This window comes from Crinia signifera, chromosome 4 (genome assembly GCF_055691185.1).
Source record: "Crinia signifera chromosome 4, ASM5569118v1, whole genome shotgun sequence".
In the NCBI taxonomy this organism is placed as follows: domain Eukaryota; kingdom Metazoa; phylum Chordata; class Amphibia; order Anura; family Myobatrachidae; genus Crinia; species Crinia signifera.
The window spans coordinates 303591381-303609727 of NC_139220.1; positions in this window are offsets into that span (position 1 = coordinate 303591381).

Sequence of the window (18347 nt, forward strand, 5' to 3'; positions counted from 1 at the left end):
ACATGCTTGACTGCTGGGAACAGCACCCCCTTTAGTCCATTTAAGAAAATTTGGGGTTCCTTCTCTAAAAAATATCTTTAATTCTGGTGTGCAGGAGTGCAATAGGCTTCCCAGTGGAGCCACCACATGCTACAAATGCTCTGAATGTAGCAATTGTTTTTCCCAGATGTCATATCTTGTTATACATCAGAGGAGTCACACAGGAGAGAGACCACATCTGTGCTCTGAGTGTGAAAAAAGCTTTACATGTAAATCTAATCTTCTCAGACATCAGAGGATTCACACAGGAGAGAAACCATTTACATGTTCTGATTGTAACAAGTGTTTTACCACCAAACCACAACTTGTTCGACACCAGATGAGTCACACTGGAGAGAAACCATTTACATGTTCTGTATGTAGCAAGTGTTTTACCCAGAAGTCACATCTTGTTATACATCAGGGGAGTCACACAGAGAAAATGCCCAGAATGCAGCAAGTGTTTAACCCCTTCCTGACATTTGACGTACATGTACGTCATGGCCGGGATGTACTTCCCGACACATGACGTACATGTACGTCATGGCTTTAAACTGTCCCCGCGTCTATAGACGCGGTGACAGTTTGGAGATGTCTGCTGTCCCTGACAGCAGACATGTCCCAGCATGTCCAGGGGGGGCGGCGATGCCTCCCCCCCGTCGGCGATCGCTGTGATTGGCTGTTCAATGTGAACAGCCAATTACAGCGTTTTCTGTGTACCGGCGAATAACGTTCGCCGGTGACACAGGGATCGGTGGTGATTGGTGCTGTAAAGTACAGCACCAATCACCACGGGGTGTAAGGGTGACACTGGTGTCACCCCACCTCACCCCACCCGCCCCCAAAGGCCGTGATTGGTCCGTCGGACCGACGGACCAATCACAGCCATGGAGGGTGATTTAAACTAACGGTGACTGCACTGCAGACGCCATTCCGGTCTGAAATTGCGTGCAGTGCGGTCACCGTGCCTATCTGCCGTGATATACTGACCTGATCCTTGCAAATACTTACCTGATCACTGCTTGTAGCGTGCTGGATGCTTCCTGGATCTTCTTGTGACTTCCTGTGTTGTGCTGCTGCAGTGTGATAGAGTTATAGATAGAGAGATAGAGAGAGATAGAGAGAGATAGTGACAGAGAGTGCTATATTTTGTGTCTGCTGCCCCCCCCCCTGTTGTGCTGATCAGTATATCTGTGCTTATCAGCAACTTTTTGGGGTGCTGTTTTTTTTATATATATACAGCTGTGCTGCGTGTGCAACTGACTGCTGCCCCCCCCCCCCCTTTTGTGCTGATCAGTATAAATTAACTGATCAGCAACTTTTTGGGGGTCCAGGGTTTTTCTTTTATATATATACCTGTCAGTGCTGCTGCTGCAGTGTCATAGAGTGATAGATAGTGAGAGATAGAGAGAGATAGTGACAGAGAGTGATAGAGAGTGCTATATTTTGTGTCTGCTGCCCCCCCCTTTTGTGCTGATCAGTATATCTGTGCTGATCAGCAACTTTTTGGGGGTGCAGGGTTTTTTTTATATATATAACTGTCAGTGCTGCTGCTGCAGTGTCATAGAGTGATAGATAGTGAGAGATAGAGAGATAGAGAGAGATAGTGACAGAGAGTGATAGAGAGTGCTATATTTTGTGTCTGCTGCCCCCCCTTTTGTGCTGATCAGTATATCTGTGCTGATCAGCAACTTTTTGGGGGTGCAGGGTTTTTTTTCTTATATATATACCTGTCAGTTGCTGCCAGTTGCACTGTCAGTTGCACCAAAGGTTGTGCACCTGCTGCCCCTCACTGGTAATCAGTGTCGCATCAGTGATCACCTTTTTTTTTTTTGAGGGTGCTGTGGGGTCTTTTTTTAATTTTTTTTTTTACACACACTGTGATTTTGTGGGTGTCCTGTGGCCACAGTGCCACAGCTTTTTCAGCACAGGGTTGATCTATTTTTTTTTTTTTGATCAAATTCCTGTTGCCTTTGAGCGCTGTTCAGTGACGGACGTTACTGACCAACATCTGTGCTCAATTTTTGGCGCAGGACCTTTTTTTTTTTTAACCCCTTCAAATTTTTTTTTTTTTTTATTGGGATCAAATTCCTGTATAAAGTATTTTTTTTCTGCACTACATACACACTACACACTAAACACGGGTTGAAATAAAGTTTGTACCCCCCCTACACTATACACGTGTTGAAACATTTCACTACCAGAAACACAAAAATAAAAATGGCATCCCAAATGTCATCCCAAATGTCATCCCAGTCATCCAGAAGAATGTATTCAGCGGAGGAGGCATATGCCATGCTTGCCTCTGACTCTGACACAGCCAGTGATGCAAGCGGGGAATTTGAAGGATTCATCTTAAACTCCTCTTCCTCCTCTAGTGATGAGGGACCCCCTCAAAGACGCCCCCGTAGAGCAGCTGAGACCCCCCCAATAATTGATCTCGTATGGACCCCACCACCAGACAATTTTGAGCCCCAGGTTCCTGAGTTTTTGGCCATCCCAGGAATCCAATTTGATTCCACAGGTCTCAGAGAAATTGACTTTTTCAAATTATTTTTCTCTGATGATTTTATAAATTTAATGGTGGACCAAACTAATTTATATGCCCAGCAGTTTATTGCTCAAAACCCCACGTCATCATTTGCTAGGTGGACCCCTGTAGATGCAGTAGAGATGATGACGTTTTGGGGTCTGGTGTTTCATATGGGCATAGTAAAAAAGCCAGAAATTAGGCAATATTGGAGTACAGATGTTCTGTACAGCACCCCACTGTATCGTATGGCCATGACCCGGACTCGTTTTGAGTTAATCCTTAAGTTTTTGCATTACAACGATAATGCACAGTGCCCACCCAGAGATGATCCCACCTTTGACCGGCTATTCAAAGTCAGGCCGGTCATTGATCATTTCAGTGCCAAATTTGCAGAGATGTACATCCCAGATAAATTCATTTGCATAGACGAGTCCCTTATACATTTTAAAGGAAGGGTTAAATTCCGCCAGTACCTTCCCAGTAAGAGGGCAAGGTATGGCATAAAAATGTATAAGCTGTGTGAAAGCACCTCAGGGTACACTCACAGGTTTAGGGTATATGAAGGGAAGGATTCAAGAATTGAACCGCCAGAATGCCCCCCCCCCTCCCTCGTAGGTGTTAGTGGAAAAATTGTCTGGGATTTAGTGCACCCCTTCCTGGATAAAGGTTATCACCTCTATGTGGATAACTTTTACACTAGCATCCCCCTGTTTAAGGCCCTTGGTTCAAGAGGTACAGCAGCTTGCGGTACTGTGCGCAAGAACCAAAGAGGCCTCCCAAAAACGCACATTGGTCAAGTAATGAGAAGGGGTGAAAGCAGGGGAATATGCACCGAAAATATGTTGTTGGTCAAATATAAGGACAAGAGGGATGTCCTTATACTGACAACAATTCATGGAGACAGTACCACCTCCGTCCCTGTACGAGGTACCAGTACCCACACCTCAAAACCTAATTGTATCCTGGATTACAATAAGTACATGGGCGGAGTGGATCTTTCAGATCAGGTACTGAAGCCGTACAGTGCCCTGCGGAAAACAAAAATCTGGTACAAGAAGCTGGCCGTGTATATCATCCAGATGGCACTGTATAACGCTTACGTGCTATTCCGTTCTACCAGCCAGAGGGGGACATTTATGCACTTTCAAGAGGAAGTCATAAAGGGCCTAATATTTGGGAACCAGCAGGCAGAGGGCCCCAGTACTTCTAGTACTGGCCCCCGTATTGTACCAGGGCAGCATTTTCCTGATGAAATCCCCTCCACTGGAAAAAAGGGCAGGACACAAAAAAGGTGCAAAGTTTGCTATAAAAAGGGAATAAGAAAGCAAACTATTTTCCAGTGTGACACTTGCCCCGACAAACCCGGCCTATGTATAAAGGAGTTTTTTAAAATATACCACACATCTATGGATTATTAGGTTCATCATTTCACCGTGCTTCGGGGGTCTTGCTAATGCCACATAGCACCCACCATTCATTCCACCAGAATCTGAGCCGCAAAATCCGAAAATCACTCCTTCCCTTCTGAGTCCTGCCATGCACCCAACTGGTATTTTTTGGTCACATGTGAGGCATTGCCATACTCGGGAGAAATTGGGGCACAGATTTTGGGGTGCTTTTTCTCCTTCATACATTATGAAAATGAAAAATTTTGAGCCAGAACTGCATTTTTGTGTAAAAAAATGTAATTATTCATTTGCACAGCCCAGTTGTATCAAAATTGGTGAAACCCCCCCTGGGGGTTTGAAATGTACAGTATACCCCTAGATGAATTCCCTGAGGGGTGTAGTTTGCAAAATGGGGTCACTTGTGGGGGGGGTTCCACTGTATTGGTGCTTTGGGGGTCTTGCTAATGCGACATAGCACCCACCAACATTCCACCAGAATCTGTGCTGCAAAATCCAAATATCACTCCTTCCCTTCTGAGTCCTGCCATTTTTTGGTCACACATGAAGCATTGCCGTACTCGGGAGAAATTGGGGCACAGATTTTGGGGTGCTTTGTCTCCTTCATTCCTTGTGAAAATGAAAAATTTTGAGCCAGAACTGCATTTTTGTGTAAAAAATTTAATTTTTCATTTTCACTGCCCAGTTGTACCACAATTGGTGAAACCCCTGGGGGTTTGAAATGTACATTATACCCCAAGATGAATTCCCTGAGGGGTGTAGTTTGCAAAATGGGGTCACTTGTGGGGGGGCTTCCACTGTATTGGTGCTTCGGGGGTCTTGCTAATGCGACATAGCACCCACCAAAATTCCACCAGAATCTGAGCTGCAAAATCCAAAAATCACTCCTTCCCTTCTGAGTCCTGCCATGCACCCAACTGGTATTTTTTGGTCACATGTGAGGCATTGCCGTACTCGGGAGAAATTGAGGCACAGATTTTGGGGTGCTTTTTCTCCTTCATACATTATGAAAATGAAAAATTTTGAGCCAGAACTGCATTTTTGTGTAAAAAAAATTAATTTTTCATTTGCACAGCCCAGTTGTATCAAAATTGGTGAAACCCCTGGGGGTTTGAAATGTACACTATACCCCTAGATGAATTCCCTGAGGGGTGTAGTTTGCAAAATGGGGTCACTTGTGGGGGGCTTCCACTGTATTGGTGCTTTGGGGGTCTTGCTAATGCGACATAGCACCCACCAAAATTCCACCAGAATCTGAGCTGCAAAATACAAAAATCACTCCTTCCCTTCTGAGTCCTGCCATGCACCCAAATGGTATTTTTTGGTCACATGTGAGGCATTGCCGTACTCGGGAGAAATTGGGGCACAGATTTTGGGGTGCTTTGTCTCCTTCATTCCTTGTGAAAATGAAAAATTTTGAGCCAGAACTGCATTTTTGTGTAAAAAATTTAATTTTTCATTTTCACTGCCCAGTTGTACCACAATTGGTGAAACCCCTGGGGGTTTGAAATGTACATTATACCCCAAGATGAATTCCCTGAGGGGTGTAGTTTGCAAAATGGGGTCACTTGTGGGGGGCTTCCACTGTATTGGTGCTTCGGGGGTCTTGCTAATGCGACATAGCACCCACCAAATTCCACCAGAATCTGAGCTGCAAAATCCAAAAATCACTCCTTCCCTTCTGAGTCCTGCCATGCACCCAACTGGTATTTTTTGGTCACATGTGAGGCATTGCCATACTCGGGAGAAATTGGGGCACAGATTTTGGGGTGCTTTTTCTCCTTCATACCTTATGAAAATGAAAAATTTTGAGCCAGAACTGCATTTTTGTGTAAAACAATGTAATTTTTCATTTGCACAGCCCAGTTGGTGAAACCCCTGGGGGTTTGAAATGTACACTATACCCCTAGATGAATTCCGTGAGGGGTGTAGTTTGCAAAATGGGGTCACTTGTGGGGGGCTTCCACTGTATTGGTGCTTTGGGGGTCTTGCTAATGCAACATAGCACCCACCAAAATTCCACCAGAATCTGAGCTGCAAAATACAAAAATCACTCCTTCCCTTCTGAGTCCTGCGATGCACCCAAATGGTATTTTTGGTCAGATGTGAGGCATTGCCATACTCGGGAGAAATTATGGCACAGATTTTGGGGTGCTTTTTCTCCTTCATACCTTATGAAAATGAAAAATTTTGAGCCAGAACTGCATTTTTGTGTAAAAAAATGTAATTTTTCATTTGCACAGACCAGTTGTATCAAAATTGGTGAAACCCCTGGGGGTTTGAAATGTACACTATACCCCTAGATGAATTCCCTGAGGGGTGTAGTTTGCAAAATGGGGTCACTTGTGGGGGGCTTCCACTGTATTGGTGCTTTGGGGGTCTTCCATTGCGACATAGCACCCACCAAAATTCCACCAGAATCTGAGCTGCAAAATACAAAAATCACTCCTTCCCTTCTGAGTCCTGCCATGCACCCAACTGGTATTTTTTGGTCACATATGAGGGATTGCCGTACTCGGGAGAAATTGGGGCACAGATTTTGGGGTGCTTTGTCTCCTTCATTCCTTGTGAAAATGAAAAATTTTGAGCCAGAACTGAATTTTTGTGTAAAAAATTTAATTTTTCACTTTCACTGCCCAGTTGTACCACAATTGGTGAAACCCCTGGGGGTTTGAAATGTACATTATACCCCTAGATGAATTCCCTGAGGGGTGTAGTTTGCAAAATGGGGTCACTTGTGGGGGGGTTCCTAACTTTTAGCATCTTATGGTGCCTAGAACCCTACATGGTGCCTAACAAATAATCTCAAAAAAAGGAGGCTCCAAAATCAAGTAGGTGCTCCTTCTATTATGAAGCCTGTGGTTTGGTCAACGTGCACACTAGGGCCACATATAGGATATTTATGAAAACAAAAGAATTGGGGGAATCAATTTTTAGTCACATTTCTCTAGTAAAATGTACTGTGTTCCTTAGAAAAATGTATTAAAATTGAAAATCTGCAAAAAAAATGAAATTTTGAAATTTCACCTACACTTTGTTTTAATTCCTGTGAAACACCTAAAGGGTTAACAAACTTCCAAAATGCTGTTTTGAATACTGTGAGGGGTGCAGTTTTTGAAATGGCATCATTTATGGGGGTGTCTCACATACAAGTCCCTCAAAGTCACATTAGAACTGAACTGGTCCCTAAAAAAATCAGTGTTTGAAATTTTCTTGAAAATTTGAGAATTTGCTATTCATATTTTAAGCTTCCTAGTGTCCAAAAAAATTAAAAGGAGGTTGAAATAATGATGGAAACATAAAGTAGACATATGGTCTATGTTAGTTATTAACTATTTTGAGTGGTATGATTATTTGTCTCACAAGCAGAAAATTTAACATTTTGAAAATTGCAAAATTTTCCATTTTTTTTACAACATTTTGGTATTTTTCACAAAAAAACACAGACTGTATCGACCCAAATTTACCACTAACTTGAAGTACAATGTGTCACGAGAAAACAGTCTCAAAATCACTGGGATAAGTAAAAGCAAAAAAAAGTTATCCCCACTTAAGTGATACATGTCAGATTTGAAAAAAGGGCTCTGTCAGGAAGGCAAAAACTGGCTGTGTCAGGAAGGGGTTAACAAAGATAACACTTATTAATCACATAAGGAGTCACTCTGGGGAATTAGTGTTGCATGTATCTCATAAGTAAGTTGTATCAGCACAATATGTGTTCCCAGGAGGTAATATTTATTTTATGATTATGGCATTTAGTATAAACCCATCTTGCTAAAGACAGGAGAGCTGTGACCAGTAAGCTGGGGGCTGCTTTTCCCTTGGGACAATCTCTCTGTAGGAAATAGAGCTGCGGTATGACAGACAATGACGATGTATCTGCCATTACTGTGTCCTGTAATATACAGCTGTTCTGCTCACACTGGTGCTGGGGATAGTACAGGGAAGAGCTTTCTGTCCACTAATGTGCTTCTCAAAAAAAAAGAGAGGGGGGGGGGGGGGGGTTGGGAACCGCACTAAATATTGGGGAAAGGATTTTTATACTTTAATTAATAATTATTCTAATGTTGGGGTTTATAATTGACTTATGTTATTTGAGATTTATCTCTACTTTTCGTCACCTTTCACATTAGGCTCACAAATTGCCCTGTTGTGTGACTATTCTATGATGGTCAAGGGTGCACCCCAGAGTTATATGAAGTTACTATATATCAAAAAGGAAAAAAGAAACTTAGGTGGGGTGCATGCTAGATTCCCAAACATATTTTGTGAACAAATATTTCTGTGCACTTCCTTCAAATTAAACAATATGTCCAAACATTGATTTTAAATATCTTATTGTCCTCCTGGACTTAGAAGTTGTTTCAAAGGCCTGGGCCAGGGGCATAACTAGAACTTTGAGGGCCCCATAGCAAAATCTTGATAGCCCCCCCCCCCCCCAAAGAAGTGGGGTTCCACAGTCATACGCATGCTGTTGCTTGCAGGGGGTGTCGCAGGTACACACTCAGCAGGGAGGGCAGGCTGTTAATTGCAGGGGTTGGGGGGGTGGGGTGTCACTTATTTATGGGGGGTTACAAGCAAGAGAGAGTAGAGGGGGTGGTGTCATTTGTGTGTGTGTGTGGGGGGGTAGGTATGTGCAATTGGGAGAGGGGGCAGGCTGTGATGGGGGTATTGGAAGGTAAGTCTATCGGGGAACCCTTGGCCTTGGGGAGTCTGTGGATCCGATCAATCAGCAAATCTGCCGATGAGGTGTTGGGGAGGAGTTTTCGGAAGATGTCACTGGCAAAATCGTTCAAGCTGCTATTGGAAATGGATTCTGGAACACCGCGAAGCTTAATATTATTTCGGCGGGACCTGTCCTCCAAATCAGAGATTTTATCTCGTAGGACAGCGACTTCAGCCTGTAACGCTTCATGTGAAGATATCAGATCGTTATGGGAAGAAGCGAATTCGCCCCTTTTTAGTTTCTAAGTGGTCCGTCCGATCTCCCAGGTCGTCGATCGATTTCTGACAGCCTTGTAGTGTGGCTTTAAATTCCTCTGACACTTCCTTTTTGAATTGTGATAAAAGGAGCTTCATGGAGCCTACAGTCAGGGCCTGGTTGTCCTCTAGGGCATTCACAGTTGAGGGAAACAGTTCTGACGATGCCAAGGAGGGCTGCGCAGGAGAAGAATGATGGAGTGTAGGGGAGTATGTCTCCGTCTCACTCACTTTCTTAGAGCCCTGGGAGGAGGATTTAAAGAAGTCCACTTGTGACACCGGTTTGGGCATCTTAGAGCGTTTGTTTGGCATATTGGGGTTGGGGAACACAGACCCAGCTGATGAGGAGTAAGATCAAGATCCAATAAGTAGAGGCGGGTGAAAGGCAAGTGACAGGTATAAGTTCACAGAAAGGACATATCCAGGTGCAAAGCAATCCGTCCAAGAGAAAGTCTCTAGCAGACCATGAAGTGGTTGTGAGTCGCAATAAAGGCCAGTTCCACTAGGTGGCACCCCAGCCTAGGGGATTGCTGTGGCAGGTATATAGAAATAGTATATAGCACAACAGATATAGGGATTTGTAGATATGATATTGCTGGAGGGGGGAGACACTGTTTGGCAAACGACAGGTACTGTAAATGTCAAGGCTCTAAGCCCAGGGCAGCCCCCAGTATAGTGGAGCAGTTAGGGGACCCTGGAGTCCTACAGGGTATAAAGTAGATCCCTGGGAGAGCCGGGAACTGAAATGCCTGGACCCTTGTACCTGCAGGGCTCCAGCCAGAGGAGCAGGCTTTGTACTTTTCCCGGGTGTGCTGGGGAGTCCAGGGGTCCTCGCAGGTGTCTGCTGCAGGAGGAGAGCTGCCCGGGTGTGCTCCACCGCTCTCCCGCCTTCTGAGCGCCGCCGAGTGGTAATGGAGCCCGCGCGGCGGCCGCTGCTTCAAATTTAGGCACCGGCTTCCGGCTTGATGTAGGCCGCGATCTCGGAAGCGCCTCCCAGGCGTCTCCCGGGGCCCCCGACGTCAGCTCCCCTCACCGGAGAGCTCGGGGAAGCAAGGGGGGACCACCAGTACCAGGCACAGACCCCAGGAAAAGGGGTAATTTGGTGAGAGGCGCGGGAGCTCTGGGCAGCATGACTCTCCCTACTCGCGTCCAGGCCACGCCCCCCAGTGTAATGTCTTCACCATGAGGAGTAATTTTTTTATGTTTTTGAGGAGCACAGGAAGGAGTAACATTTGGTGGGATTGCTCTTAATAAATACACTGTTCTACCTAGTCGGGAGGAGGACAAATAAGGATATGATCCTTGGAAAGTTACTAAGATGTGCTTTTTATTTCAGATGGGATGTTGCTATGGGCTATCAATCAATAGCTAAGCTGAGCTGATTGGACTTCCAAAATGTAGAAATTAAGCCTTAAGCTCATTTTAATTAAGTTAAGCTATAGCAATTCTGTAGCAGCATTCTTTTACACCAGCGCTGCTGACACTCAGGGGCATAGCGAGGGCGGAGCCAGTGGAGCACGTGCTCCAGGCGCCGATACTTGAAATGGTGCTGGAGCTGTGCACCCACTCTACCGCACACTCTGCTATCCGCCCGCTGTCTCCTGACTCCTGCACCACCCAGCTGTGTATCTGCTAAAACACCCAGCCGGCCGGCCAGCCGTAGGTCCCCTCCACTGAGTGTTGCATCAACGCAGGCATGGGGGAAGGAAGCCCGCCCACCAATCGGTGACTGTGTGTCGGGCCCGCTCCTGGCACACAGCTGCTCCGCCGCTATCCCTCGCGTTAGGGATGATGATGACATCGTCCTGGGCACCAGCCTGATGGTGAGTGACCCAGAACAGCCTGGCTGTGCTGTACTCTGGGGGGGGGGGGGGCAGGTGCTATATGATGGGGTGTAGCAGGTTAGTATGATTTGGTGCAGTGGAATGGGGGACATGTGCAGTGAGGTGTGGTGCAGCAGGTGTAGCATGATGGGATGCAGTGGGATGGGGGACCGGTGCAGTGAGATGGGGGTAGCAGTTGTAGTATGATGGGGTGTGGGGGTATGATATGGTGGACAGGTGCAGTGAGATGTGGTGCAGCAGGTTTAGCATTAATGGGTGCAGTGGGATGGTGGACAGGTGCAGGGAGATGCTGTGCAGCAGTTGTTGTATGGTGAGGTGTTGCATCATGTGTTGCCTTGTGTAATGGGTATTATAAAGTTTGCTAAAATGTGCAATGGGCATTACGGTGTGTGGTTTAATGTTTCCATTAGGCCGCGCCCCCTTTTTACTGAGCAAAAGCCCCGCCTACTACAAATCGGGGGGGGGGGGGCAAGAGACCGTGCCCTAGCTTCGGGAACCGTGGCACCTAGCTACACCACTGCTGACACTATAACATATTCTGCACTATATAATTAGAGAAGGACAGATTATCATTCCAACCAGCAGCTCATTAGATGCTCACACAACTTCCCCATTGCCTAAGTTTTAGATAGCTAAATGAGATGTTGGTTAATGCTGGCTGGTCACCCCAACCTCTCGCCTCCACCTTCCCCCTCCCCTGGGAGACTGCTCTTTTCACAGTCAATGTAGAAAGCTTAAATACTGTATATTGCATCCAAGTGCTCTAAATCAAGTAAAAAGGGGATTGGTGGAGGGGGATTGTGGAGAGTTAAATCTGCACTGGCCAGTGGTAATAAGCCACTGTTTACGTTTTTTTTTGTGAAGGTGTTCTGAGAAGCCTGTGAAAGACTGGCGAAAAAAATCCTGTTATGGATAGATTGGTCCTAGACACCAAAATAAATGTGTGGTGTCTTTTTTATTGGACCGCCAGTGGTGCACCCCTGAGTATATGAAGTATTAGGTAACACTTATTCCAAAAGAGGAGGAGAAAAAAAGAAGTACTCTGGGTGGGGGCACCCTTATATCACAGCCAATACATTTGTTTTTATTGCTTATGTCTAAAACATAGGATTTTTTATTAGAGGAATTATTAAAATCTTTAGTGCAATATTATTTCCTTGTTTCACAGTAGCGCTCTGCAAAATTATGGTGATTGGTAATAAGGGCTTTTGGTACTTATGTATTATCTGGGCTCCCATGTTAAATGCACCCCATTTTTTAATACCCCAACTATCCAACTACTCATGGAGTTGATTTTATATAGTGTGGCGAGCGCAGCGAGCCACCGTGCCCGAAGCGTGGCGAGCATAGCGAGCCCCGCGAGGGGACACAGTCTCATAAGAAAAATGGGAGCCCAGATATTACATAAGTACCGGGCTTTTTTATTGCCTGTCAGCTGTCACACAGATCTCTGAAACTCTATGGGGGGTATTCAATCCCACCAGTAACAGTCAGAATTGTCGAGCATTTGTTTTTCTCGTTTTGCTCGACATGAATATTTTTTTTTTTTATTTAATTTTTTATTATTTCAGCATATAAAAAGACAAGACATTCACAAAACAATATACAATATCCAACATCAACAATACAAAACCCATCCATCCCTTATTTCATACTTGTGTGGCTGACCCGCTTAGCAATCCCTGCTTTACAATTGCTATAGTCCCAGGCTAAAACAGATTGTGACCGCATTTCAGAGAACACCCATCCTCTATTACCCACCCACCAGACATAATTCCCTCTCTAAAGCCTCTCTAACACTGGCCTGCTTCCCATGCTGGTCCAATTGGCCCAATTTTACATATAACCTTTTTACACACTTTTTCGCTGTACACCTTTAGGGACCTATCTGGCGAACATGTTATATTTATAAACTTTATTATTATTATTTTTTTTATTTTAGTGCATTCTGTGTTTCTTAAGTCTAAACATTTATTCTATGAATTTCTCATGTGTATTTCTATAAATATGCACAATTTTTTTGTGTTTAACCGTGAACTCTACTAGTATTAACCATTCTACCAAATTAAATCAATCCAATATTGACAAAAAAAAAAAATAAAAAAAATAAATAAAAACTCTATGTGTTTATAATATTTATTTTCTTTAATTTAGTGCAGTCTGTGTTTTTTGTGTCTAAACATCTATTCCAAATCTTCTCAAATTTCTCAGGTGTCTTTCTACAAATATGCACAAATTTTTCGTGTTTAACCGTGTACTCTACTAGTGTTAACCATTCTACAAATTTAGGTCCGGTGTTAGCCAGCCAGGTCCTCGCAATTACCACTTTAGCAAGTGAACACATATTATTTATAAATAGTTTATCTTCTGCAGGAATATTCCTGCCATTAATAATGTTTAACAGACAGCCCCCACTGGTGAGGAGTTCCCTTTTAATACCCCATATCCCTAGGGTCTTAATGATTTTCCCCCAAAACTCCTGTACAGTCGGGCATTCCCAAATAAGATGGTAAAAGGAACCGACCATAACGTGACATTTCGGGCACCGATCCGTTGCTCTACCCCCAAACTTAAGCAACTTTGGCATCGTCATATATGCGCGGTGTAGAATGTATAGTTGTACTTGTTGTACTCTAACGGAGTTAGTTGCTTTAGGTATGGCCGTCAGTGCTTTTCTCCATTCCTCTAGTCCAATTTGTCCCACATCTCCCTCCCATTTCTCCCTTAAGTTACCCAGCTCATCACCATCTCCCTGTAATAATAGACTATAAAGCTTAGATGTTATCTTATATGTGTTCTCCAAATTAAGGAGTGCTCTAAACGGGGAGACTGCGAACCCGAGGTGTCGACTCTTAAAATGAGTACCCAGCGCTTCCCTCAACTGTAAATACCTAAAAAAATATCCCTTGGGTATCGCAAACTCCTCCTGTAATTGTACAAAGGATTTTAGGACATTCTGCGCATAGAGTTGCCCTAGAGTAGTGATCCCATAGGGCTCCCATACCTCCAACACTTGTAGCTGTGTAATTTCCTTAATCCACAGGGGGTCATTTAGCGGATATTCATAATCTATGTCCTGAAATCCTATTAGCCTAGTTGCATCTCTCCACACCCTAACTGCTTGTGCTACAATCGGTGTATCAGATTTTAAAATATGCCCCGCCAGTAATTTTTGCAGAGGCCTTCCCCCCTTTTGGTTATGAGATACAGCTTCTATAATTGCTTCATTCTTACATAGTGGCCCTACCCAATCCCTTAATGAGGCCAACTGACTGGCCATATAATAGAACTTGAAATTGGGCAGGGCAAGGCCCCCATTGTCTTTTTTCCGCATTAGAGTTTTTAGTCTAATTTTTGCGCGGCCCCTATTCCAGACAAAGGAAGCCAAAATACTGTTAATCTTTCTGAAGAAGGTATCAGGTATATATTTAGGCGAGTGTCTCAATAAGTAGAGAAATTTTGGGAGGGCAATCATTTTTATCAAGTTAACTCTTCCTGTGGTGGTCAAGGGTAATTTACCCCAGCTTTTAGTTTTATTGACTAAATATTCCACAATTGGGTCCAAATTTAGCTTCTGATAGTCACCTGCCTCACGCGAGATCGTAACCCCTAAATATTTGAAGGTGTTGACCCATTTCAACGGGGTATTAATTAGGGGAGAGTTCGAATCCTTGCTTCTAACAGAGAATATGCTTGACTTTGCCCAGTTGACCCTAAAACCAGAATGATTACCAAATTCTTTGATAGTGTTCATTACTAATGGTGCTGCCTTGCTCCCATCAGCAAGGAACACCAGAAGATCGTCTGCATAAAGGGCCACGACGTCCTCCTTTAATCCTGTAGCAAAACCTTGTATGTCCGGATGTTTCCGCAAGATACACGCCAGGGGCTCAATCGCCAACGCAAACAGTGCTGGCGATAAAGGGCAACCCTGGCGCGTACCCCTGGATAGGGAAAAAGGGGAGGACATATCACCATTCACGCTAATTCTAGCGCATGGATCCAAATATAAAAGTTGTACCCATTTTATAAACCTGGGTCCAAGCCCCATTGCCCCCAATACCTCCCAGAGGTAATGCCACTCGACCGCGTCAAATGCCTTGACGGCGTCGAGCGACATCACCACCGGGAGCGGGCGCATCACGGTTGTGGCCTGCAGATGCATCTGTAGTTTTTGAATATTGATTGACGTTGACTTCCCCGGCATGAAGCCAGTTTGGTCATCGCAAATCAACCCGTCAATGCATCTATAGAGCCTGATTGCCAAAATTTTGGCCAAGATTTTTGCCTCGGTTGCAATTAGGGAAATAGGCCTATAAGAATCCAGTAATAGTGGATTCTTATCCGCCTTCAGCAAGACAACGATTTTTGCCTCTAGCAGTGATCTAGGCAAACTATTTTCGGCAAAGCCAGCATTGTACATTTCAAGAAGTAAAGGGGCCAAGATGTCCACATATTTTTTATAAATTTCGGCAGGTAAGCCGTCAAGACCCGGTGATTTGCCGCATGGGAGTGATCTGATAGCATCAATTACCTCTTGTAGACTAAGAGTGGCGTCGAGTTCCAGCATATCCTCATAGGTCAATTTAGGTAACTCTATATCATCCAAATAGACCCTGGTCTCCTCCAGACTGGACTTTGTTCTGGACTCATACACCCCTTTAAAATACTCCCCAAAGATGTTAACAATCTCCTTACTCTCGCATACCTCCTCTCCCGCTGCATTATGTATTTTAGAGATGGTATTTGGGGGGGATTCCACCTGGGCAATTTTCGCTAGTAATTTTCCTGATTTATCTTCCGATACATATCTTATTAGAGAGTTATATGACATAGATCTAACATTCTCCTCTTTTATATAATTAAGCCATCTCTCCTGGGCTTCGGCCCATTTATTTTTAGATTGATCGTCCCTCTTTAGGATATAGTCTGCTTCCCCTATATCACATTCTCTTTCTAGCTCCTGCCTTTTGGTCCTACTTTCTCTTTTAAGTTCGCCTATGGCTTTTTTAAAGCCTCCCCTCATGACTGCTTTAAAGCAGTCCCAGATTATCCCCGGGGCTGCTGTACCTTTATTCATAACCCAAAATTCCTCCCATTGCTCCCGAAGATTCACTTTTTCATCTACTTTATCCAGCCATCTGGCATCAAACTTCCAGAATGCGTTTTGTCTGGTTTTACTATCTGAGATCACAATAACTATTGGGGAGTGATCCGAGATACCCCTGGTTTTATAACATACACTCTCCACCCTAGGCATTAATTCTTGTGATATGAGTGCCATATCAATCCTTGAAAGAGATTGGAAGGATGATGAGAAACAGGAATACTGTACCGCATCCGGGTTTCTCACCCTCCATGCGTCCACCCACCCAACATCCCTAACAAAGGCATCAAAGCCCCTATAACTCCTACTATTTCCTGTTTGCGATCTACTCCATCTGTCCCTTCCAACATCTAAGACGTTGTTAAAATCCCCGATGCATATTAATGGGAGCTCCGGTGTTTCTGCCGCAAACTTTATTGCCATTCTCAAAACGTCATAGGAGAAGGGTGGAGGGATGTAGATCGCCAACAGTATAACTTGGTTAGAGCATATAGTACAATCTAAAAAGACATAACGGCCATAGGGATCAATACTCTTTCGATTACAAACAAAAGGCAGGGATTTTTTTACTAATATAGACACTCCCCTGGATGAGGATGTGAAGGATGAGTGGAAAATCCAGCCAACCCAGGCTTTTTTCAAACCCCTCTGATTGTTTCCAACCAAGTGAGTTTCCAGAAGGCATGTAATATCTGCGTTATATTGTCTCACCTGTTTTAATACCAGTGAGCGCTTGATTTTATTATTCATGCCTCTGGTGTTCCAGGCTAGAATTGCCACCATCTAACTAAAGCCAGACATTTCTTTCAGCAGGAATTTGACCATAATCCACCAATGGCCATTTCCGCAAGGCCACAAATATGCAATACAATTATCCCAAATGGGTTTGGATGGACATACATACAACACTAACAATACAAACTTACATAACACCCTTTCCCCCCCACTTCCCTCCCCCCACCCCCCTCCCTGTATACCTTCCCCCCCTGGTATACCTAATCCCTGCTTATAACACCTCTAAACCACCCCTAGGCTACTCACACTACGGCACACCAAAAAGACGGTGAGCTCCCCAGGACAATTTCTCACATTATAGTATAATAATTCACTCTAAATATCAATTTGCCAGTTGGCTTAGACCGGGCTGCCATTTGTCAATCCATGCAGCGGCCTCATTGGTAGACTGGAAAAACACTGCACCGTTTTCAGTCACCACTCTCAATTTTGCAGGAAAGATCATAGAATATTTGACCCCTTTCTCCCGGAGTCTTTTCTTGACCTCTTGAAACTTGGCGCGTTCCTTTTGAACTTCTATTGCAAAGTCCGGAAAGAATGATACTCTTACACCATTGTGCTCCAGCGGGCCTTTCAGCCTTGCTTGGCGAAGGACAATGTCCCTGTCCTGATAATGTAAAAATTTCATAATTATAGTCCGAGGGGGAGCCCCAGGGGGTGAAGGCCGGGCCGGCACTCGATGGGCCCTTTCAATAGAAAAGAATTGAGAAAAGTTATCATTGCCCAGTTTGGCTTTGATCCATTTTTCAAAAAAGGAGATGATCTCCATGCCTTCCTCCTTCTCTGGAAACCCCACCACTCTCACATTACATCTGCGCAGTCTGCCCTCCATATCAGACACTTTGTCCTTAATTTCTCGCATTTGTGTAGCCAGCTGGTTAACTTTCTGCGCAAGCAGGTTGTTACTGTCCTCTACATTTGAAATGCGGGTTTCAGCTTCTTTTATTCGGTCCTTAACTTCCTTTACATCGATTTTTACTTGAGTTATATCAATTTGAATGGCTTCCATTTTTTCAGTTAATCTTTGCTCGCTACCCTGGATTGCTTCCAGGAGTTGCTGGGAAGAAATGTCGGGTGTTGGGGGGCTAGCTGCTTTGGTCGGGGTGCTATTTGGTGTGGACGCAGGTGTTTGTCCATTACTGCTGTTTGGCTGTGAGCGGGCAAACCGCTCCAAACGGGTCGCTGCCGCAGAATTGCTACTTTTGCCCATCTCGGCGGCTCTGTATTATGAAGCTAGCTTTGCAGTTAGCTCAGGAAGGGGTGACTCAGTTATTTCTCTTATTGCTCTTGACAAAAAGTCCGTAATCATAGGAGAGCGTTCCAAAGCCAGCCTTTATAGTTATAGTAGCACAGTCTCTCCTGCAATGCTTGCTGAGGAGCTTTACTGATTATATGAACTTAACCAAAAAGAAAAAAGAACAAAAAAAGGACCACCAGCACGGGAAAGTCAGGTATATTATCCCACAATCACTCACTCCCTTCTTTCAGCAGACAGAGAGATTAGGATATACGATTTTTGGTACTATTGCACCCCTGCTGCGGTCAATAGTCAAACTTGTTTGGCTGGTGTTCAATTATCGTTTTGACTCTGCATATATCGCTTACTGTAACGTGCACGAGAGGGGGGGGGGAGGGGTGGCACAAATGGTGCTCAATGATATACA